This window comes from Tympanuchus pallidicinctus, unplaced genomic scaffold, assembly GCF_026119805.1.
Source record: "Tympanuchus pallidicinctus isolate F22 unplaced genomic scaffold, pur_lepc_1.0 scaffold2, whole genome shotgun sequence".
Taxonomy (NCBI): Eukaryota; Metazoa; Chordata; class Aves; order Galliformes; family Phasianidae; genus Tympanuchus; species Tympanuchus pallidicinctus.
In genome coordinates this window covers 25,858,998-25,884,219 of record NW_026294721.1, presented here as the reverse complement: position 1 = coordinate 25,884,219, position 25,222 = coordinate 25,858,998, and the positions used below count along the sequence as shown (strand labels likewise).

At 37.6% G+C, this 25,222-nt stretch overlaps 1 protein-coding gene and 1 long non-coding RNA gene across 5 annotated transcripts in view; one reads left to right on the top strand and one right to left on the bottom strand.

Moving 5' to 3' along the window:
* DLC1 (DLC1 Rho GTPase activating protein) overlaps nucleotides 1-25,222 on the top strand; it is a 214,035-nt gene that overhangs the window by 135,478 nt on the left and 53,335 nt on the right. The gene's annotated exons all lie outside the window — the stretch shown is intronic.
* On the bottom strand, nucleotides 600-8,346 carry LOC128080328 (uncharacterized). The gene is made up of 3 exons (XR_008206609.1): nucleotides 8,104-8,346; nucleotides 4,836-4,895; nucleotides 600-4,363 (listed from the first exon to the last, which is right to left on the bottom strand). It is a non-coding gene; the product is annotated as an uncharacterized LOC128080328 (long non-coding RNA).

The following is a 25,222-nucleotide window of genomic DNA, read 5'->3' as shown; positions in this document are numbered from 1 at the left end:
TTCTGTGGGCAAATCTCTTAGTAATGAAAGTGGCTGCACGCCTGTGACTGAGTAGCCCATCAGAACTGCAAGACCACTTCTGTTTGTAATGAGCAGTGATGGGAAATGAGAGAGTAGCTCAGATTGCAATGCATCAAGCATAACTGTGCCTGAGAGGACAATAACAAGAGTCCTTTGAACTCCTTCCTCACCTCCCATCTGGTATGCAGAACTGAGGCAGTAAAGTAAATGCAGTGAAAAGTGCTACATATTTTTACATAGCACTGCACATATGTTCCTGATGTTGGTTTCACCCAGTGCCCACTGCAGTCCAACTGGTGGATTCAGCAGTATGTACAGGATGGCAAAATGCTGCCCATCTCTGAGTCAACACTGCTCCAGGAACTCACAGACAGGTTTTGCAGTGTATTTATTTCTGAATAATTGCAGCACTCACAAAAAAAAAAAAAAAAAAAAAAAAAAAAAAAAAAAAGGCACTTATTTCTGACAATACAGGAGAAATCTCCATATCTTGAGAAAAATAAATCTCTATGTAAAACACATCAAGAAACCTTTCTTTCTACTCAGGAAGGAAAACAGATAATTTTAATTCTAGTGTTTCTATTTGTAACCTAATATATTTCTTCAGCTAAAGAGGACAAGCAGTGACTTTAAATAGGTCTCCTTGTTTCCTCTTGTCCATATCATTCCCTAAAGTGTTCTCCACCCTATCCTTGTTTGAAAGATATCCTTATTCCTTCTTATTTATGAAGGTCAGGTCATTCAATTAAGTTACAAAGTCACAAGACAAGCTAAGGGCTTTTGACCAATAGCAAATGTTACATATTGCATGCCATTAGTACAACCTAGTAACAGTCTAGAAACAGCATAAACACTTATTAAAATGTTCAAGGGAAATAGATGCATGAAGAATGCTCATTTCTTTATTTTGCTCTTTTTTGTTCATATATGCATTGTTTCACACATTCAAGGAAGTTACAATCATTCGATTAGTGCTGACTATGGTTAGCAGAATGATTGTGTATACATCAAGTTGAATTTTCCTTCCAGAAAGAAGACAGAAATAACAATCAAAGACATTCCTAAAGGAAAACTGTAACTCTTACAGTATTTATTCTTCACAATACAATTCAAGAATTGAAACTACAAGTATGAAAGCTTACATTTTGCAAGCAGTGACTCTAACTGCAACTCATTTTATGTCTGTCTTTTAATGAGTACAGAAGGGGCTGGACTATGTGCATCTGAATACAGAATCTAGAGTAATTCCTTACAAGCACAAAACTTGTCCTACAAATAAATTTGAGCATGCCCTACACGTAAGCGCTGATCAGAGTGAAATTAAATTTGTTGGCAGAATCAGGCCAGAAACAGAAGGCATGAGATGAAGTCAGTTGGTCATGTATATGTTGAAACTATGCACTTAACAATCTGTTTCACCCAAGCTGTTTCTTTTCAGAAATATAATGAATACTTCATTAAATCCATAATCTACAATCTGTAATCTACAATTTTTTTCAAAAATGATCATTTTTATTTAAACTTATAAAATGGCACTAATGGACATTTTGTCCTTAGGCTAACAAACAGGAAGACATTCTTGTCATGAGGCTTTTGATATCATCGTTTTTTATGCAATTTAGTCTCCATGACACATTAGCAGTGTGTGCTGGAGAGCAATGTAATCAGAAATTAGAAACAAAAAGGGTGAAATCAGACTGACCTTTGGCAAGTCACAACTACTCTATTAGATGCAGTCTGTAATGTATAAATACTATCTTATGTCTCTTGTTATTCCAAATAAAAAGAAAGCCACATGTTCATGATAGAGTATGACTTTTCAAATGCCACCAAGTTGATTTTTCCTAAAACCATACTGCAGAGCCACTTATGCAAAAAGATGTGTGCATGTGCAAGATGTCTGGGGTAGAACTTGAATATTACTCTAAAGAGTTTGCGTTCCAGTGTTTGTACTTATGGCACAGCTTGGTAACTCCTGTTTTGGAGATTTTCTTTCTTCTTATGTTACTGATATAGTTGCAAAACAAGAATCAAATCTAATGAGAATCCTAAGCCATTATTTATGAATTTGGTGATTGCATGTATGTTTTGAGAGAGTTGAGAAAAAGTGTCAGTTTAGCAGTCCATCACCTGTGGTCCTCTTGCCATTTGATTCATTGTGCTTATCCCTTAAGATAAAGGATAATTCTTACAGATTTTTGCTGAGGACATAAACCAAACATTGAGAATATGCAGTGGTTATGGCAGAGAAGAATTTGATTATGTTTCGTTTAATAGACTTTCAGACATTATATAACTTCTTACCCACACTGTCACACTAACATCCAGAGCTATTACACCTACACTAAATGGATGTGAATAGCTAGACCTTTAAAAGTTCAGGCAATGAGTAAATTGTGTCAAGCATTTATGACTTGCTAAAGTGTATGTTGGTGGTTATAAACAGAGCATACTCGTCAGTTCTTTCTGCTAGGCATTTCAATGACTCTTGAGAACATGAAAAGTGTTGGTGACTTAACTGAGCCGTGGGAATTCAGAATTATTGATTGGATTTTGGAGAGATAAAATATGATTGTACATACGGAATGCATAAAAAATAAAAGGCTTTATTTATTGTTTCTTGAAACATAATTAATTTTTTTTAGTAGATGAAAATTATTGCCAGTACATAGTATAGAGTGGATATATAAAAATGATAAATCATCTGTTGATTTTTGCCTTTGTTTTTATTTGCAAAATAGTCATGACCAAATAATGATTTTCTGAAACATAATTATTTCTAGAAGGTTTTTAACAGGGATGTCCTCCAGGTTTCTTGATCTCATAACTTGTGAATAAGTAATTTCTTTCCAACAAGAAACAAGTGATTAACTATTGTGCTGGCCTTCCTACGAAAGCATGTGGCTGTTCCAATGCTCTAGCCCTCACTCACTCTAACCCACACTTCTCTGGGGAATATTATTCCCAGATAGTTTCGTTCAGAATTATTTTATATCTGTCTGTCCAGTATGGTTTAACTACAACCCATTCTCATGAAAGGAAGCTCTGTAAGCCAACTTCTGCTCCTGTACATCTGCCAGCCTTGACAACACCTGACAGGACTGATTTTCAATACTGATTTTTTTTTTCCCTTTCTCTAATGAAAGTTTGTGTGAAACCCTGTTGCACTGAAGGAAGTGGGAATTTTGCCAGGACTTCATCCTATCTGCTTTCTGAGACTCCCCATGAAAATGTGCTATGTCACATGACATTCTTAGCAGAGTGTTGGGTCGGGTATATCCTGCAGAAAGACATCTCTTGTAAACAAGATTTAGCAATCTTGGAGGGAATTTCCTGCTGTTGGTCAGATTGTTTTGAACACCATTGACCTTGCTGCAGACTTCTATTCTAAGAGCAACTATTCATCTGTGTCCTAGGATCAGTTGCTTTGATGACAGTAACTGCTGGGGGGTGGATAAGGAAATCTAGAGACACTCGTTCCAGTTGTGAGGCCTGCTGATAACCAGCCCAGACTGTGCTCTGGCTAGTCTATACCAATTTAAACACCATTTGGAAGGAAATAGCTTCGCTGAGGAAGGAAGAAAATGAATGCGGAAAACAAACCAAAAGAATTCCAAGTTTAGAATTAACCTAGACCACATCATGATACCATCACACTACCAATGTCGCACAACAAAACACATCAAGCACCTCTCAGCTTGCTCTAAAAATATATTTCTAAAATGCAAGGGCATTTGCAACATTCTCAGACTCCCTTCATTAAGCAGTCCTTATTAAGCAGATGAATCTGCACCATTTGTTTCTACTTTGCAAAGAATGTCACATTCCTCAACAAGAAAAAAAAAAATTCCATACCTCTGGGATTGTAAATGACTGTTTCATAGACAGTTTTTTCTAAACACAAGGAAGAGATCTAGGCACAAACACCAAAGCATGGGGAGCCAAACTGATTTAATTAGTTAGCTTCTTATTTTCTAAGACAAAAACACTTCTGCATTTTAAATCTTTCCTGTATAAAAACATGATATTTTATAAAAATTGTGCTTTAGTAGATTTAAACAATTTCTGAAAGTAACATTTTCCTGGGTCTTTGTGAATGGCCAGCCTTCACCCTTCCCAATACGTTTGTAACATAGCATAGTTTTCATGTATCAAAGAATTCATAGCCTTCAGAGCCTGCAGCCATGCCTAATCAGATAATGGAAATTCAAGATAAAGCAGTGAAAATAAAAGAAAATTTCTTCTTGATCATACTGCATGAAGAGCATCTTCTTAGAAGGTTTGATTTCTTCAGACAATCTCAACATTTTATGGGAGTTCTTTCCATTTTCTGTCCATTGTACTATATAATAAAGAACAGGCTATGACTACAGAAAGAACAAACGTAGTCTGAAATATTCTGAAATGGTCAGAAAAAATTTAAAAATTACAGATTTTGCATGAGTATCAACCTTTTAACTACAGTAAATATTCAATATCTTTATTTGTTACAGAAACTACAAGTGCCTGACATAATTTTCAATATTTTGGATTCTTATGAAAAGAACAACTCAAAAAAAAGATCTTTTCAAAGTGATTTATCAAACGCTTTTGAAAGGTTTTAAAAGGACAGAATGAATGCTCAAGGTGAACTGACATGAAAACAGCCTATGCCATTGTGCCCTTAGTATTTCAGCTAAGAGTCAAACATACTCCAGTTTTGGTTAGAAAAGTGAGAACCAGGTTTAAATCTATATCATAGATGTCCCAGATAGTAAACAGTCAGGAAAAATCTAGTCTGAAGAACTCCTTTTCGATGTGGTAGAGATCTTTACCTTGGGTCAGCAGAATATCCAGTGATGAACGTGAGTAAGCCTTCCACAGCAGCGCACCATCTGCTAAAGGAGAGTGCATAATTACTGTCTAAACAAGTTACTGGAATGTAGGCTTGATACAGAAATCACTGGATAAGGTTTTGGTCTATATTTCATAAAAGGTCTGACTACAGAGACTAATAAGTCCCTTTATAATTCCTGATTCTTGATTTCTTTTTTTTTTTTTTTTTTTCAAAGAAAGCTGCATTCTCCTTCTGTAGATAGAATGGGTGCTTCATGGTGGTTTTCTAGAGACTATTGCTTGGAAAATCTGAATGTTTTCCAGAGTTTTTAATATATTTCTCTGAAAACAAGCTGATCCTAATCATAACATATACTGATCATGTGTTTAGCTGTCATACCATTGTTTTCTGTAGTGTAGGCTGAAGTTTGCTTAATGTGAAATAAATGCCAGCACACTCCTCTGCTGTATGGAATCACAGAATCATAGAAACAACAAGGTTGGAAAAGACCTTCAAGATCATCTAGTCCAACCGTCCACATAGCACCACTATCTTCCACTAAACCATGTCCTTCAGTACAACATCTGAATGTTTCTTGAACACCCCCAGAGCTGATGACTCCATTATCTCTCTGGACAGCCAATTCCAGTACCTGACCACTCTCTGGGAGAAGTACTTCCTAATATCTAAACTTAATCTCTCCTGGTGCAACTTGAAGCCATTTCCTTTAGACCTATTGCTAGTTACACAGGAGAAAAGGTCAACCCCACTCACCACAACCTCTCTTTAGGTAGTTGTAAAGAACAATAATGTCACCACTGATCTTCCTCTTCTCCAGACTAAACAAATCCCAGCTCTTTTAGCCACTCCTCATGAGGAGGAGATCCTCTTTCCACCACACTCTTATTTTGACCAGATCTCACCCTACCTACACCATCATAGGACATACAAAATATAATTTTATTTTTCACAGTGCTTTATGAGAATAATTAATGGCCTTACCTGTGCTTTAGGGGAATTTCTTTATGTCAGGTTGCTGAACATTTAAGCTGTTTTGAAACATCTTCTGTTTGTATTCTTCATGCATGGGATTGAAAAAACAGAAGACACTCACTGCAGTTTCTTCTGTGACATTTCTGCCCTGATACAGAGCTCCCTATTAGGCTTACACTGTAATCAGCTATCACCTTCCCTCATGTTTCTGCATTTCATCACTCAACTTCCTTTTGGTCTTGCTGACACTCTCCGGCACACCTTCCTTGCAGTCACTTGAATGTCAGTTAGCAGCTGCATTCTCTCACACACCCAGCCTCACTGATCAGCTTGAGAAGTACTAGTAGACACCACTGTCTGTCCTTTTTTCTATTATTACTTCAAGCCTTTCTGCATTTTTGAAAGACATTTAATAACATAATCAATTGGAAGTTGATCAGAAAACTCATACCTACCTACAGTGTTCATATTGAATTGCTCATAAATTAAATAGCCTATTTAAAGAATGCAGGATGCCTTTCCTGTATCATTGCTATGGGGAGAAAAAAGTGAAGAATATTGAAACTTCAAAAAATCTGTACAATGGTACTGAGAGATGTTTCTGATTTTGGAGGTGCCTAGAAATGGCCAATGCATAGCTGCGAATCTGAACATTTACTATATTTGATAATTTTTGTACAAATAGAAGAAATAAGAGGTTATAAGTTTCAGCGTAATATTACATCTCACACATCTTTAGGCTCAATCAGTAAACTTACAAAGCTGGTATTCTCAGTGCCCTTTACCCAGTGGAGAGGCGGAGACACTCCTCCAAAGGCTCATCTGTTTCCCCTTTATGAGGTTTGCCCCCTAGAATGTGGAGATGTCTCTCTTCATTTGCATCCAACATCTCTGAGTTACCAAATGCCTGTTCTCAAACCCACCCACTCTTCCTGTTGCAACTATGGCTGTCTTATTTATCTGTTTTCCTCAGTGATGTGCTGGTCTCAATTTCTAGTCTCAAGAACTCCTTTCTTTATATATATATATTTATCTTTACTATCATGCTACTATTAATTCTCTGTTGAGTTGTACCTCATAATTCCAGGAAGAATTAGAACACTTCACACCAAACGTTACTAAAAATTCTATCAGATTGTCAAATGTGTGCTCAAAAATAATCCAGCAAATGCAGCTGTGCATTTTCCCCCGTTTGTTACTCCTGCTACTCTTGTTTTGTTTCACGTAACCAGATTTTGACTTTTCCTTTAAAATATTTCCTTTAGTAAGTACCAACTACTTCAGCCCACTGGTCAGAATACCCAGTCTTGCCTAATGTTTCCTCAGACTTCCCTTCCTAACAGCCTGCCTGGGTATTTGTATACTCCTCTCTTCAGTACAGATTAGAAATTGTTATTTCTGCTGAATGAACTTTGATGATAAGGCCAGATCTGGCAGCTGAAAATGGCACACCAGTTCACCTGTGTTGTTGTGTAGGTAAGTCACTATCCTCCTGACCTGCAGCCAAGACACTTCCTGGTCCCTTCTACGGGTGAGAGAAGATACTAGTAGAAGCAGCTGGTATGAAATCAGGCTGCTTAATCTTGAAAGATGTTGACTGAAACAAAGAGGCTTATATTTATGTATTTTAAGACAGAGGCTTTCACATTATCAACAGATACTTATTTTGTTAGACCTACAATAAATACTGTAATGATGGTGGGCATCCCTGTAAGATACAGTATTCTGTGCTTTATTTGAGTATGGCTCTTTTGAGAAACCTATTAGATTACAAAATTACAGGTTTTTGAGGGAATGGCACAATTTAATGACTACTTTTGTATGAGGACATAAAATGAACTAGAAAAGAATAGATATGCAGATTAATTAAAAATATTAATCAAGCATGTTTAAGCAAAAGGGGAGCACAACGACAATCTCTTGAATTACATCCTACTATTTTCTAATACCATTGTCATACGGAGATAGCTTTTGTAACAAAAGGAGTGGAGATGTTAGATAAGGAGAGGAGAGAAAGGAGAATCTTACATCTCTATGTCCATCAAGAAACTTTTCAAGACAGAAAGAGGAAAGATGTGTTTCTAAAACAGCATAAAATCTAAGTGTGGAGGGGTTAAGTAGATCGCTTTACCAGTGAACAGATATGCAGAAGTTGTTAAAGATCTTAGCTGATAAACATAATCCAGGGCAGTTTTACTGTTGCAAATTCACATGCTTTCTTGGCTAATATTAGCTGGAGGAGCAGGAAAGTGAAGAAATGGCCTATAACTCACCCCAAAGTCGATGTGTTGTGCTTCTTTAGAGTCATTGACTTGGAAGATTAGTAAGAGTGGTAAATCAAGTCTGCATCCTTCCCATCCCTGCCTTTGTGCTGCTGCAGTGTTTGTGCTGCCAAGTGCTGAGCTGGAGCAGGAAAATGAGTTCACTGAAAAACGGTGCAGGTTTTTGGAGACAGAGTTGATTTGGTTTTTTGTTTATTTGTTTGTTAGCAGATTAGTTTTCAGCCCTGGTGATTCCTGATCCAAGTCATTGTGTGGCCTTGTGAACTTCTGTGGAAGAACAAAGGCAGGAATGGGAGTACATAGGTGGGGATGGAAAGCAGAGGAAGGAGGCAACATTTTGGTCCCAGAACTCATTTATATCAGCTTTAAATGACCAAGAAACTACATCCGTCTCTACACAGGTAGGAAAAAAATGCTCAGGACATGAACACCACTGAGATGTTAAAGCATCTGGTCAGAAGTACAAAGGAAATATCTCCTCCCTTCCCTGGCTTACTGCTGCCAGTGGGTCAGGATCAGTATTTGTTATAATGAGGGAGCTCCATGTAATTTTCTGTTCTCCATGCCATTTTCTTCATTCTAATTGTTGTCTGTGTAAATATATTGCTTAGCACCTCTGTTATGCAAAGTAAAGTTTACACTGCAAGCTGATCCACAATTACTCTGCCTCACAGTTAAAATATTTGAAGTATATGTTGCAAAGCTCTTCACAATGGATTTTGTAGTGTAATATAAGACCTTCTGTCAGGCAGCTATAAGCCCGGTCAGATGAACCTAGGATTTTTTTTATATGGTCTATGCTTAAAAATGTTCTTTCTTAAATAAGCAAAACAAATAACTCCTTTCCCTTTGAGACTCCTCATAAGCCATTTTAAAGATAATTTGCCAGGCGAAAAGGATGATGTAATTAGATACAAAACAAAGTACTAATAATTACAATCCCTACCTCCCAAAAGTAGCCATTAATCAGTTGTCTAGCACGCAAGCATTCTGTGCTTATATTAGAGAAACTATTGCCAAAGATGTTCTTCCAAGGCACACCAAGCAGCAGAGGGAACTTTTGATTCAGTAAACAAACACAAACAAATGCACTTGATATGCCAAGACAGGAGGCAGGAGTATTTGGGACATGGTGGCAGTGCCATGAAACAATAGCATAGATTGTATTGCTGGCACTGCTGGCATACCACTGGCCAGCACTTCAAAAGTGTCCAAATGACCAAAGAAATGGATGCAAACAGACAACGGCTTGAAATGTCCATAGAGGACTTTGAAGTTATTATTAACAATGCATCCCATAGCCTGAGGCATACAAAAAGTATGTCTGCACACTAAACTGCTGAACGGAACAGGATTTGTTTATCAGCCTCTCCATCAGGCCACAGAGACTGCCTCTGAAATGATTTATTCTTCTCTGCTCTGGCAGCTCAGCGTGCCACAGGCATGTTCTGAGGGACAGACTCAGCTAGTAGAGGGTCAGTTCACCAACGCAATAGCAAGTCCTGTCTGAGCTGTCTTCCACACTAGTGAGAAAAGAACCCAGAAACAAAAAAACTCCTGAGTTGGTGTTCCCCTCCTTGCAGCACTGGTTTGAGGTTTGGTGGCCAAATACTGCTTCCCTATAAGCACTGCCTTTCTGGCTGTAGTAGAGAAGCCAGAAGAGATCATCTGCACCGATCATCTGAGCAGCGCAGGGTTTCCACTAATTACTGTAACACCAGTGCAAACCATTTCCCTTCTGCAGGCTTCTGGTTTCCTGACTGACTTTTACAGTTTTACTGCTGGCTTGCAAGCTCAAATCATGCCTCCATCATTTGTCCGTATGGTCTGTCTGTCTCTTCCTGGTGGTGGGACAAAAGGCTTTCTGGGGCATGAATGGCTGCTTTGTTTCCCTGCTCTGAAGAGGTCTGACCAGAATTCTGTCCAGGTTTGTAGCCCTCAAAACCATAGTTGACTGTTTTGAAGTTAGGAAAGAATTTTGTCCCACATCTTCTGTTCTCTGTGAAAAAATGACTTCAGCTTTGTGGCTAGGAAGAGTCAAGCATGAAATAAGAAAATGACCATAAAGATGATGATTGAGGATCTCATTCAAAGGGAACATATCCCACTTTAAAGCTCAGTGAATAAAGCAATGAGTATCAAAAACAGGATTTATTCCAGAAACTGCAGTATAAAATACTAGTTAATGGCAGTCTCTGCTTTCATATGAATCTTGAATATGTATTGGCCTGTTGCACTACGGAAAGACATTCTATTAATTATCTTGGATATTTTTGGCTAAAGGATACAACCAAGCCACAGAGTTGCACTGCAGACTTCTGGAAAATGAGAGTTAGCTTCATTTAGTTTGCAGAGTTTGTCTTTTTATTCTTAAAGGCTTGTTTAGTTAGATAAAAACTAAACCATGATTTTTGTTAGCAAAGTCTAACTCCACTTATTTGTCATCTATTTGTACACGTTTCCAAGAGAAGTGAATAGGAAATGTTTCAGCTTTTATTTTTGATTCCAATAAGAAATGTTTATTGATTACATAAACAATTTGCCTGTTTTCATCTGTGCTGCTACACTGAGTTCTGAAATACATGAAAAGATTAGCCAAAATAAAATGTCAGCATTTGGTTTCATTCACTGGATACTAGAAAACATTTAGGATTTAAATTGATTTCACATGGGAATGTCAGCTGTGTGCTCTGGCTAGGAATGAAGCTCTGACTCAGAGGGGTAGAAAAGATATGATAATCAAAATTTCTCAAATTCGTTTCTTGTAAGTATGGGAGTGACACTGTGGTGGAAATCGTCCTGTATCAATGCAGTATTTTGTTTTACCCCCAGATAACTGCTAAATGTAGCACATGCTATTGTGAAATCTTTCTCCCCACACTGTTCTTCTCATGCCTGACCTAAAATCATCCCACAACGATTTTTTCAGAGTTTCCCACAACCTTGAAGACTTTGAAGACTATAATTTTTAACCATCAAAGCAAATCAGCAATGGAATGGATTTTGAATGAAGCAAAGTAAGAGTCTGGGGAGAAATATAGACTTTATACTAAAACAGAAAATCTTTATTCACTTTGAATTAGGAAATGTTTTTTCTTCTGGTGTAGACTTTTTTAACAATGCTAGTAAGCCTTCTTTTTAGTCATCAGTCCTAAGGAGAAAGCAGAACAGGAGACAGCAGTGATGTTACTCCAGAGTAGACAAGCAGTTATGGTATCAATCCAAGATAATTCAGACAAGCATACTGTTTCTTGCACTGTACCACATATATAAAGCAGCTCAGGACACATTGCTCACAACTCTCTGTCACCTCTGTTCCAGTTGCACTTCACTGGACTCACAACCTATTGGATAGCACACAGATGGGTGATGGCACTTCACAGCTCACAGGCTTTTACATGTTTAATGCAAGCTTAGTCTTCGTATGGGAAATCTCTAGTGGGAAAACTCTAGTTCAATCAGTGTTAATCCTGAAAGGCACAGGTTCAAACCCCTTCAGGTGGCAGAGAGGAAGGTATGAATAAGCAAGCTGATACACGGTCAGGCCACATCCATTGTAAGTGCAGATGATTGCAGATGAGTATAGCTGAGTTGCAGTTTCTTAATGCACCTCAGCAAAATATGGATTAAATATCTCTCCTGAAATGTGGAGGACTAAAACTCAGCTCCTTTTTTTTTTTTTTTTTTTTTCAACTCTGTAACTTCAGGGGGTCTGTGACTTTTGTTTGCAGGGAGTCTGCATAGCAGCTGTAACTTCTGTGCTGTAACTTCACTATTTTATGTTAAGGCTGGTTATTTTTTCTTTCAAAATGGATATTGGGCAAGTAGCAATCTCTAGGTTTGTTCTATGTCTCATGAACAGACAAATCTAAAATAAAGCTCCACCTAGAGCTTGGTCATTTACTTACTGGCCTATTCCCCAGTTCCCAATCTGTTGCTCCCACACTTAGCTCCTTATAAAGCCTCTGTTCCTTTGAGTGGCATTACTTTCATTGTTGGCTTAAGTGTGGCTCTAACTTCACTAAATGACTAACTGGCACAGGGATTCTTCACATGAATGTGCTGTGTGGATCCCCTCAAAGGGTATCCAAGTCAGGGCAAACCCTCAAGGGCCAAGTCACAAAAAGATGTTGTCCTTCCTTCTCCACCCTTTTCCTTTTTTTTTTTGCCAGTTCTAAGCATCCATAAAATATCTACTACACACTTCTGTGATGCAGAGGGAATAATTATCAGCCCTGGGCCAAGTCACGTACAGAAGCAATAGAGGAGTATTTTCACTGAGCAGGAATGTTATTTATCTCTATGCTACTTACATTTAACTGTGTTTAAAAAAAAAAAAAAAAAAAACTCTTCACCAAAACAAACCTCCAAACACAGATGTTCACTAAATATCCAAACATGAACAAAAGATATTCAGAGAAATTTGAGGGAAAATACTAAGAATCTAAATCCCCAAATCCTTATGAAGATTTTATTCAGTCACAACTCTCTCTTAATTAACTGAGGTTAAGTAATGAGTAAAGCTTTCAGAACTTAACTATTTACATAACTGCATTTTTCTAAAAATCAAACTTTATAAATTCTTGTACTTCTATATAGAATTATACCAGAAAAGACACAAAATATAAACCATCTCCTAAAAGCAGTGATATTAAAGCCAAGATCTTTTCACAAACTTGAAGTTCGCAGCCACAAGGCATAAATGTGCCAGATTGCAGTATGTGAGTCACTTGCTTTGTCAGATCATCCAGTCTATTAGTGGACTTGTATCTTTTATCCTGAGGAGGGAGGAGATCAAGTATTTTGACTGCTTTCAGCTTTTTGTGTTTTATGGGCAAATGTGTTATAATGAAAAACTGAAATACAGAATGAATTAGATTTCAATCATGGCTGCGAATTAATATCTGTGCTGTCAGATTCCATTCTAAGAGTTTGGCATGCACATTGCAACATCTACCTACTGCCAGAACAGGCACTAATTGGCTGAAAAGGCATGAATCAGTAAACTGAATTACTGCCAAACTCATCAAAAAGATGGTATTTGCAAGGCATTTTGAACAAACATGCATAGCTATTGTCTCTGCTTTTCCTCTCCTGTCAACAAATACAGAAATTCAGATACCAAAGCTCTCTAGAAATTTCACAATCAGTAAAAAAAAATTTTTTAAAAAGGACAACATGGTTTTAATTATTGTTCTCTTCATGCATCACCCTAGAACATCATCTGATCTTTCAAAAAGTTCCTTATCATTATGAATTAAAATACTGTCATTCTGTGAATCAACAATAGCATTTCTTACACGTGTGATAATGGGAACATAGTTATATGCTCTGGCAAGTGTATTCTATAAATCTGGTACAAGATAATCAAATAATGACTAGACTAAAATTCTCCGTAGTCAAGTTTCATAGGTAATTTTATCATTGATGCTAATACTGATTTTGCAGTTGAGTGTTGGGGGTGCACTGTATTAACCACTTTAGCAATGTAAAAAAGTTGAAGTTATGGAATAATCTATATGCTGTGATTAGGAACAATGTACACTGTGCAAAAACAAAGACCTGTTTAGTTAAACATATTCTTGTAGCAGGTTTTGTATTTTATGTTTTATTTGTGTGAACTAGATCCTTACTGCCTATCATGCACAGGACAGCTGTTTAGATCAATAATTTTTAGGCTGCATTCTTCAGATGTGCAGGGCTTTTTGTTTTTAACTGCAGCATTTCTGTGTTTTGGCTTTCCAATGTGCAACATATGATCTTTGTTAAAACCCTGCTGTGGAATGCTGATATACATACAGGATTATTTTCCCTGCCAGGAGTTCATATGGATTTATATGAACTTTTATAAAATGCAGACTCAACTTTTATTTTCCATTCAGACAGAGACATAGCTGTCATGTTGGTGACAAATAGCTTTTAATTTTAAACTTTTGGATAAAAGGAATAGACATCTTTCCTGACCACACTGTGGCAGGATATAGCTACATCCTACGAGTTGAGAACCACATACACTATCAGTTACCTACTGAATGTAACATTTTGCCAACTGCTACAGGATAGAACTATTCCTAAATTAAGCTTACAAAAAAAAAAAAAAAAAAAAAAAAAAAAAAGCCATGGAATCTGCTTTCTCCTACAGTTAGGATTAACTGCACTTCCCACTTCCCATTTCCCAGAAGGATGGTGGTACAATAGGAAAGAAGAAAAAAAAATTCTGCAAAGACTGGAAATAAGTTGTAAGTCTTTTTGCCAGGGGTAGTACCAAACACTTTCTTCTGAAGTCCAGGCTTAAATAGTGTCAATGGAAACAGTTCTCTGGATAAAGGGATGGAATCACTTTTTCAAGCCATGTATTGACTGCAGGGCCAGACAACAATCCTTGCAGAGAGCAGTCTTTGTGGCAGCTTATACCCTGCCCAAATGAACTGACACAATTTCTCTGGTAATCTCCTTAAATATTACCCTTGCTGTAGAGTTTGCACCTGTGGAGTACAATATTTCCTTCTTTTTTCTTCTTTTTAAACCCCTGCTTGCTCACTTTGCTTAGACAATGCAGTGGCAAGCCAACTACAGCACAGCACTAGGGCATGGAAGTGGAAAACATGTGTGAGCCATCTGTGGGGCGCTCGACTCCCCGACATCTGCTAACCACATTCCTGGGTTGTATGGCCAGATCATTTCCTGAGGTCCACCAGTCAGCTGTGCTGCCTTTCCTTGCAGAAAGAAGGGACAGCAAATGCTGCTGGTCGTTTTGGAGCTGGGAGGCAGCAGGAGATATTTATTCCCTTCACATCACATCAGAGGGAAACACTGTCTTTGGTAGTTGGTGTTGTTTTCTATTTTGTCGTCTGAAATCACTTTGATGTGGTGGCAATGACCATACCAGGAGAGTCTCTGGCTGGGTGGTTCTTGGGGGCCCCCAGGAAGAGAGGACAGCTGGCCATCAGCCTTGCAACTTTTAATGGAAGAAGCCTTTGTTGGGATCTTTTCTCCCCACCACATCTTTCTATATTTTTAAGATGAAAACCTACTTACCTGCCCACCCTCACCTCTATTATTTCTTTTGCTGGTGAAGAAAATCAAAGATTTTCTGACTCAGAAAGTCAATCATTATAAATAATTCTTTTTTTTTTTTTTAATGATGTTGGCATTCTGTCAGCTCACAGCAGCGGAGATGTGAATCTACTAATCAAGATAAATTCAAATGTTTACACAGTCTTTTCCCAGGCTGAGATTTTAAAATACAAAATTATGAATTCTGAATACGTTAAAAATCAAGTGGGAGAGAGTTAGTCCTCTGTTGTCTAGAAAAGATTTATCTGTAGAAGTTGTAAATACTATTTTTCTTGTGTGACGTTATAGATTCTTCCTTCCTGATGAATAAATACAGTGATGTTAAGGAAAATGAAATTTAATTCCACTGTCGCCATATCTACCTTAGGGGAACCATTCAAGCACAAGACTGAAAAGAGAAAAGTTATCTTCAGTCTTTGAATAGATGAACTTTGCCTCCATTACAGTGTTGTGTTCCCAATCATAGTTAAAAAGTTGAATTTCCATAACACAATGCAAATCATCATAGTAGCTAAAATATCTCAGAATAAAAGTACATTAAGCAAATGATCTACCAGATGTCAAGTAAAATGTCCCACTTTTCACTGAGGCTGATAAATGAGTTAATATCTGAATTATTTCATGTGGTAAACAGTATAGAATCCACAAAGCATAACTAATAGCGCTTTGAAGTCTTCTTAATTTTCTGAAATGCCATTTAGAGCAGTTATTTTACTTGCAAAATATTGTATCAATAATGGAATAGGACCTTTGAATCATTACACCTTTTTTGTAATAAAATATTTTATTGCTTCTGAGAACTGAGCTGAGTACCTGCAATGAGAGGAAAGTATTTCTCTGAACTTACTGGGTAAAAAGTCAAAGGAAAGGAGTTTGAGCTCTACCCTATCTAAACTTATCTGCAAAATATACTCAGATGTAATTTGAAAGACAGAGACAAATAGTGTATTTAACCTTAAGAGCTGCTTGGGTTTTCCCTAATCTTGACCTGCCACATAGCTGAAAGTGGAAACCTTTGAAATGTTTTTACAAAAATATTTACTTTTTATTAAAATTAGGAATGAAGAAGATTAACAAGGCTTTTCCTCTCCCTTTCTTTTTAACCTTGCAAACAGTTTAGTCATGAACCTCTGCAGGTCAGCATGTTCTGTTGTATTTATCTGATAGTGACAGAACAAACTTCAAATATCTCAAGGGCTCAGCTTAATCTCATGATCATAGAGCAGCCTTTTTTTCTAAAGATATCTAATTAATAGACCACTCATTCAGCAATGAGCTTTGCATCATATTAGTTTCCGTGGCAGTTTTTTTCGTGACAATTACACATTTAAAAAAAAAAAAGAGGGGAAATGTACACAATGAGCAAACATCCTGGAGTCATTTGCTGCTTAAAGTCTAAATGTCAGATATGTTGCCCCTCTGCTTCTCTTGCTGATTTATTGACTAGACTTGTGAGCTCTTTATTTTGAATTGAGCTATGGGGAAAAGTACAGAACACCCAATCTAGCAGACTCAACCATACAGATCTCTCTTTGGTCCCAGTCTTGTTGGTCACTACATTCATTGTAGATTTGATATCAAAGTCCAGGAATGACCAGTAGAATGAAATCCTCCAAAACTGTGATTATCTTGATAAAGAATGAGTTAGTATCCAGGCATTATGCAACTAGATGAAAGATTAAGGGCAAGGGTTTTAGAGTTAGTACAAATTAGTGATTACAAATTAGTAAGACTGATTCTTACTTGAGAATTCTTTACATAGAATGTAGTGATTCTTTGTGGTGAGTACTCTTCTAACAAGTCAGCACCTATATAATACACTTAACTACTTGCAAAATTTAAAAGCCCTAGAATTAATAAAGAAAAAAACAGAGAGAGGGAGGAAAACTAACTTTTCTTTAAAGGAAGCAAAATCTATCAGAGGCAGAATAAAATAAAAATTTCTCATTAGTCGTGGTTCATCTTAGTATACAATAAACTCAACACAAATTAGTGACAAATTGAATATTTTTGGAGTTTTCATTTCTTTTTCAGAGCCCTACTATCATTTTCATAAGCCTCTCAGCTGCAGCATAAACTTTTCTGCACACATTAGGCCTAGTTTACGAGTACAATGTCCTGTTTCTAATCATCCATAACATCCTATAAACCTCACTCAGTTAGCATTAGCTGCTGATGATAGCGCATAATGTATGATGACATCTCTGTGCTTCTCATACACGTAAGAGTCATGTTGTCTTCTGGCAGTAACAAGAAGCGGCTGACTCAGAAATGGTGAAGGCAAGGGAGGTTTGATACCTGGGGAAATCTTTGATGCTGTGGAGGAAAATTTGAAATTTCTAAACAGCCTCACTACACTTATTTTATTTAACAGCATTTTCTGTTTTAATTCCTACTGATACATAATGATATAATTATTTGTGAAACAAAGAAAACGGTGTGAGGCTTACTTTCCCTCTGAAAAACATTGATTCTCCGTTCAGTGAAGAACATGCTTGTGATTCACTTGGAAGCACTATTAATTTGGCCCGGATTTCTCCTAGGAATTTCTCCTATTTCTCCTTAACCTGAAGATTCCCTGCACCAGCAGTCTGAGAAGGAATGCATTTTCTGATGCTATTTTGCTAGTGTTCATTTTGTTGATGCGGCTGTTAAATTACAGAGGACAACTTACACTGCAAATCAGCAGTGGAAATGCTTGTTTTAAGCTTGTTAACTCATTCCCACAGTCTTGACAAAAGCCCAAACCAGCTGCTAATCAGTATTAAATAAAGAAAAGATGAGTAGTTGAGATTTGTGTTCAGTTTATTTGTTAGCTTATGATGTGGCTTGAAAGTCTGCGATGAAATTTTGAAAGGTTTTGTCTCAATTACATGGATTTTAATGCTAGATATATTCCTTTCAAATAATAATAGCAATCGTGAAATGTTCTCACGCTTATTTTACATGCTACTTTTACAAAATATACTAAATGAAACCAGTTAATCTGGCTGCAAAAATAGTATGTCATTGCAGCAAAAGCACCATTAAGATTTAGTCAACCTGTTATTTGGACAGAAGGTTGTGATTGCAAATGGAAATACTAGGCATATAATTTTTTAATCCAATTCTCTAAAGGAATGAAGCTAATGACTTAATATTGTCCCTTAATTTATTCATCTGTGTCCTTTCCTCCCATCTTTAACAGAACTTGATTATGGGGCAGACATTTCTGAAATACTAAAGGAGACTCTTTTATCCTTACAAAAAAAAAAAAAGAAAAAAAGAAGAAAACAGTTTTATAGAGTAGTCTCCAACAAGTATCCACAAATGAAAAATCTATAGCATGAGTTGAGCAGCAGCCTTGGCTTCACCGCTGGCCAAAATGGGTGCTATCTATTCCCTGGGTGGTTAGGAGCAAACTGAGGCAAATGGAAGTAGAGAGGAAGTAGATGTTCAGTGGATTTTTGTTAGTTGACATGAAATACATAGTTCTCTAAAGATGCCTATTGCCACAGCTAGCAACTAGTTTGCTCTAGTTGCATTTGTATATCAAGGACAGGTCTTTATATGCAGGTACATTAGTGTTGGTATCGAGCTTGAGGATTGGTTAAACAAAAGAACAAAATGCTTTCAAAGTTGAGGTTGCAGAAACTGGTGCTCCTTTATATCCCATCCTTTCCTTTTCTCCCTCTTTATTGTATACATGCATGCAATTTCTTTACTGATGTCTCCCTACAGGATTAGAAGGGCTAAATGAGGAATTTGGCTAAGTAAGTACTCTAAGCTGAGTTAGGAATTCTGGACCTCTTCCTTGGCCAGTCTGGGAGCAACACTGCCAAAGATTTTTTCCACTGTCAGGTTCACATGATCTCTCTGAATTATCTGTTTGCATTCACCATGCACATTCATTCAGGTATCTGGTCAGGTTTAAGGCCAGTACTTGGATGAAAGGCTTCCAGAGCATACATGAACTATTCTACAAGGAGTATGTGGGTTTAGTGCATAATGAACCAAAGACAAGACAAGATCTTAGGGAAGTTTTAAGCAAGATATGAAGAAAATCTTGACACAGTGATTAGGAGGCATACAACTATATTTTAACTTGTAGGATATTAAGCTCACAACTTACATTCATTTTGTACGTCCATTGTTTTCTATATTTAAGAAGACAGTGTTTGACTTTTATTTTCAGACTTCTCTCTATATTAGCCTTCTACTCTTTGTTGTGGCATCTATTGAAAATTATCTATTTTTTCAGGTTATTTACAAACATTAAGAAATGTTTCCTGTTCCAAAGAGCTTATGCTGGGCAAGACAATGAAAAAGAGAAATGATGCAATGCCATGACTCTCTCAAAGTTACACATTATTCCTGGGGTGAGATAGAAAGGGAAGCCAACATCACAGTGCTGTGGACATTGCTGTCATTTAGTCTCTCTTTTTCAATTTCTACCTTCCTTAATCCTCCTACTCAGTTTTTCTCCCTTCCTCATTTTCTCTCAATCTTTTGCTGTGTCCAAAAACAGTAATAAAGGAAAATATCTTTGGCTTCCCTCTGAATCCAACTTCTCTTCTGGGAATTTTCATTCTCCCTTTGGTACTTCATGATTACATAGTTTGAAATGCCTGAGCTCGCTACTTTAAAGCTTACTTAAGAATGCCCACATGAGTCACAGTTGCTATAGTGACTTCAATTTAAACATATCTATGCTGGCATGTAAGATATTTAAATATTGTTCTAGATAAAACCATTCCTATAGTACCAGGGAATCCATATTCCTCAATGATATATTGAATTCAAGCCTAACTGATAGTATACTAGAGACTTCCACAGTGCAGTTTTCTGGGGGGATTTTGTATGATGACATATCAGATATGTAATAGTCTTAGAGAATTAGAAATCTTTATCAGCTTGTTTAAAATGTTTCATAGGAAATAGCATGGCCAATACTGCCTTTGAATAAACCCCATAGAAGCTGTGGGAAGTTTCTCTGGAAATCTAAAGCAAAGTTAGACTTCTATTTTTAAAGAGCTGCACCCTACTATTTTGGATAAGTGATCCTTTTCTGTATCTGCGATATCAGTTTGCTCTATTTTTAAATTATTTATGTTTTGTAGCGTTAAATAGTAGATGGCATTCATGAAGAGAGTTGCACTAAGAGAGTTGTGGTCAATGGCTCAATGTCCAAGTAGAGACCAGTGATGAGTAGCATTCCTCAGGGATTGGTGCTAGGACCAATGTCCTATATATATAACCTCTTTGTAGGTGACATGGAGAGTGGAATTGAGTGCACCCTCAGCAAGTTTGCAGATGACACCAAGCTGAGTGGTGCAGCTGACATGCTAGAGGGAAGGGATGCTCTCCAGAGGGACCTAAACAGGCTAGAGAGGTGGGCCCATGCCAATCTCATGAAATTCAGGAAGACTAAATGCAAGGTCCTGCATCTGGGTCAGGGCAATCCCAAAGATAAATATAGGTTGGGTGGAGAATGGTTTGAAAGCAGCCCCGTGGACAAGAATTTGGGATTGTTGACTGATGAAAATCTCAACATGAGCCAGCAATTTGCACTTGCAGCCCAGAAGACCAACCATATCCTGGATTGCATCAAGAGAAGCGTGGCTAGCAGGTCAAGGAAAGTGATTCTGCTTCTCTGCTGTCACGAGACAACACTTATGTCTAGTTCTGGGTCTCCCTGCACAGGAAGGACACTGAGCTGTTGGAGTAGGTCCAGAGGAGGGCCACAAAGAGGATCAGAGGTCTAGACTACCTATCCAGAGGGGACAAGCTGAAAGAGTTGGGGATTTTCAGCCTAGAGAAGAGAAGGCTCCGGGAGGACGTTACAGCGGCCTTCCAGTACCTGAAGGGGACCTACAGGAAAGGAGGGATTTCTTATGAGGACATGTCGTGACAGGATGAGGGACAATGTCTTTGAACAGGAAGAGGGTAGATTTAGATAGAATTTCATTTTGGGAAGAAATTCTTTACTGTGAGGATGGTGAGACATTGGAACAGGTTACCCAGAGAGGTTGTAGATACACCCTCTTTTGATGCATTCAAGGCCAGACTGGCTGGAGCTTTCTGCAACCTAGTCTAGAAGGAGCTGTCCCTGCCTATAGCAGGGGCGCTAGAACTAGATGATCTTAAAGGTCCCTTCCAACTCAAACCATTCTATGACTCTATGAAAATCTCCAAATTCTCTATTAGCTTTGCAATATGGAGAACTCCATCAGCATATTGGTCTAGTTCCTGTTGTGACCAAATAAATGGGAGGACACACAGCAGGAAAATATGCAGATTCCTTGAGCAGTTTCCTTCAGGCACTGGGCAAAGCTTATTTGGCTCTTTGAATGAGGAGAAAGTTGGAAAATCTTGGAAAAAGTATGCCAATAAACTAAAGTTTATTTTGGTTGGCTGTGAAAGCCCATGGAGCTCATCAATTCCAAACCAGCCTGCAAGTGAAATATCTGCTGGTAATAACTAGATTATAGCTCTGCAGTGGGCTGTGATGATTTGCACATGTATGATGCTCCCCATTCCTAGATACTGCAACAAAGATTTCAGATGAGTTTATATTAACTGTATGCTAATTTTGCTAGTGTTACTGCACCATCCTACTTCTGTAGAGATTGGCAGCAATTTTATTTTTAAGTCAGAAAACCTACACAATGTTGTGGTCATTTTGATTCCTTGTTGTAGAGTAAAAGTAAGTTCCTCAATTAAAACTCTCTTTTTGCTTTGTGTCTATTAAGAAATCATTCCAAAAAATCCCACAATCTTAGCCCATCAAGCCATTATTCACGTGAGTTCCTTCCTTACCTTTATTGAATTAGTCGTGTGAACTCATTCACAGAATATGGCTATACTATTGTTAAGAAAATACTGATAATTTAAAAAAATTATAATTAGAAGTATGTTTCTTGCCTCTCAAAGTAGAAGAGTTTATTTGTATTTTAAAAGTAACATTCATTATATTTTTCACAAGAAAGATTAAAGTTTTAGTTAAATCAGTAAGAGTTTCATTTACTTTCTGAACATCTTTTGGGAAAAGAAAAAGGTTTAGGTCATGAAAATTCCTCTAGTATCTTGCATTAAAAGTGTTAAAACCTGAATTAAAGAACATAATTCAGATCAAGTTCTAGCACACAAGCCAAAGATGACATCGCTAGCTGCGGGCTGCACCAGATTCTCAGAAGCAGGTGTGTTGATTCAGACTCTGAGAAGCATGAGGAGAAATGTTGGCCTCACTCCAGCCCTGTAACACAGGGTGAAACAGCTCCATGGCTGTCCTGGGACTGAGCACTGCTGTCAGGCAGGGCAATCTGCACGGGAACGCAAAGTGTTGCTTTCACATCACAATCAAGGGAGAGCTGTCTGAAAGCAAGTGGATAATTCATAACCATATATTTGTATCCCACACTTAGTCGTGTCTAATGCAGCTTTTGTGGGGGGAAGGTTTTTGAGATTGCAAAAGCAGGAACAGTGATTTTTCCTGAGAAAGTCATTGGATGCTTGGCTTGCAACCCCTAACTCATTATGGAAAAGACATGTCTTTCCCCATACATTTTGAACACTTTCGCAACTTTTATCCCAGAGTTGCTTGCTTTAGTATATAACATCATGGTATTTGTAATCTTCCTAGTTGCTTCTTGGTCACCATTTTTTTTCTCCTAAATGATTTGCATTACTGGACATTTAGAGGAGTATATTAGGATGCAACATTAATGATTTTACTTTATGATGTATTTCTAAGTAAGTAAATACATACTTTTTAGCAATCTGAGGACGTATTGGTCCAACTCCAGAGAGTTTGGAGAAAATATATGTGCATCTCTTTCTTCCCTCCCCTTCACCTTTTCTTTAAATCTCCCATCAAAGTTTGGAGGAACCCAAGGGTTTTGCAGAAATATCTCAAAAAGTGTCCAAGCTCTTGACAGCCAGGAAAGGAAGACACCTTTATGGAAAGCTCTTTCCCTACTTCCATATGACTAAATGCAATGGCTATTACTGTCTCTCTCTTAATTTCTGTAAAAAGTAACAGTTCCATCTAACAGAAATGCTAGTGTTTGGGTTAACCAGAGTCACAGCAATTAAAACCACAGAGGTTAAATGTACACTTCCAGTTCACACAGAAATCATGTGGAAACCACAGAGCTGCTCTCCAGGCTAGTTGAAATTTGTGGAATTATTTCTGCCACTTGGAAAACAAAATCAGAAACTAATGAAAGACACAACACAGTACTGTTCACAGTTCTCTATAGGTAGCAAATGCATTTATTTGTGCAGCAAATAAAACTGTGGCAGAATAAAACTGGGACATAAAACAGCAGATCTCTCATGTTTACAGACCTTAGTAGCTGACATTTTTGTTGCTAGCATCAAAATGTTAAAGGGAGGCTGGCTCTGCTCAAAAGCCAATATGGAGCACCTCAGTAGAAGCCAGTAGAGTGATGGCAGCCTACATTTGCTTCAAATAGCAGAATCTATTTCTGGCAGCCCATGATAATGACTGGTTAGGACTGGGTTTTCTGGGGAGGTTTACATACCCTCCCCATACCTGCTGGGAGGAAATGGCTTTGTGTGGAAATGGCTTTTTGTAGGCATTTGCTCTTCACAGACCTCTAATCTTGATTATAAAAAATCAAAGCATCTGCAAATGTGCCACTGTAATCTCTAGTCATTCATTTTGAGAGCTTTGAATTTCATAATGGAAACTGTACTTTGAAATATAATTTTAACTGCTGAATACCTGTGGTTATTTTTTTCAAGGCATCTATTTGTTTAAGAAATGCTTTCCTACAGAGTTTTCTATTTTTTGTAAAGGTACTTTTTTTTTTTTTAATTTTTTAAGTATTTATTTAACAGGCTGATTCTATGCTGGGCTAACCTTAAGCACTGGTCCAGGCTCTCCTCTCTTTTGCTCTCTTTTGCTTCAACAACTCATTTTCTAAACTTCACAGGGATATTTGAAATAGGAAATCAAGATATGAAGGAAGATGCTTGGTGTGGTTACTGCATGGCAACACACATTCCAGCTCACAGCTAATTACAGGCAACGCTGACATCTGAGAGCTGGAAATGAACTGGGATGTTAAATCTGCTTATCTGTAGTAAAATCTTTTCCATAAAGTATTATTTTACTTATCAGAGCCAAGGGCAATCTGCAACATCAATGTTAGTAGAATTTTAATGTTATGTTAATAAAAGAAAGTAAAAGATGACACAGCCTTATTAACTTGGAATAGAGATAGACCATGGACCAAAATATTAATCATAAGCATTCTTCAGTTGACCTCCCAAAGGGCCAGTCTCCTCCAGCTACGCTGATTAATCCCCATGGGAATAATAATATCCCATTTCAACAGTGAGAAAGAAATACTTGTCTTGGTTTTAGTTGATGGATGGTCTATTTTTATTTTTTATTTCTTTGAGAGAAATAACATCTCTCTCCATTTTGAGATCAAGCGGCATGGTAACAGGCTGAGTCTGAGAATCTCTGCTGGGCAGGATCACTGGTGATGATCTATGCACTCCCTCTTTCTTTTCATGACACTATTTCCAACATATGGAAAGTTCATTGCTTAATATAATATGGCTAATGTTTGCCTCTTCAGTACGTTGTGTCCAAAAGCGACTTAAACACAGTGAAATAATAAGCCCACACTTATTTGTAAGAATATCAGCCAGCTGCAGCAGATTTTCCAGAGGGTATATTGACAACTTGCATATTCATTTGCAAGCGTCCTCTTTTCAGCTTCTCTAAATTATATGTGTTCATGTAGAAAGCTTGTCTGGAAAATACTGATGGCCTACTTATTTTTCCCAGTAAATAAAAGGAGAGAGTCGTTGGATTTTCTGTAATAATTTGGCTGTAAAAACAGGAGAACTGGGCTCTGCTTTTCTCTGGAGCGCTTGCCAATACATCAGCAAGGAATTGGCTGGCACATCTCTTCAGTAACTCATTTTCATTTCACTTTTTCCAGCGTCTGTCTATTTCATAAGATAAGAAAGCAGTGCTGTGGAAAAGGGGTATGTGCTGAAGCACTTCCCATCT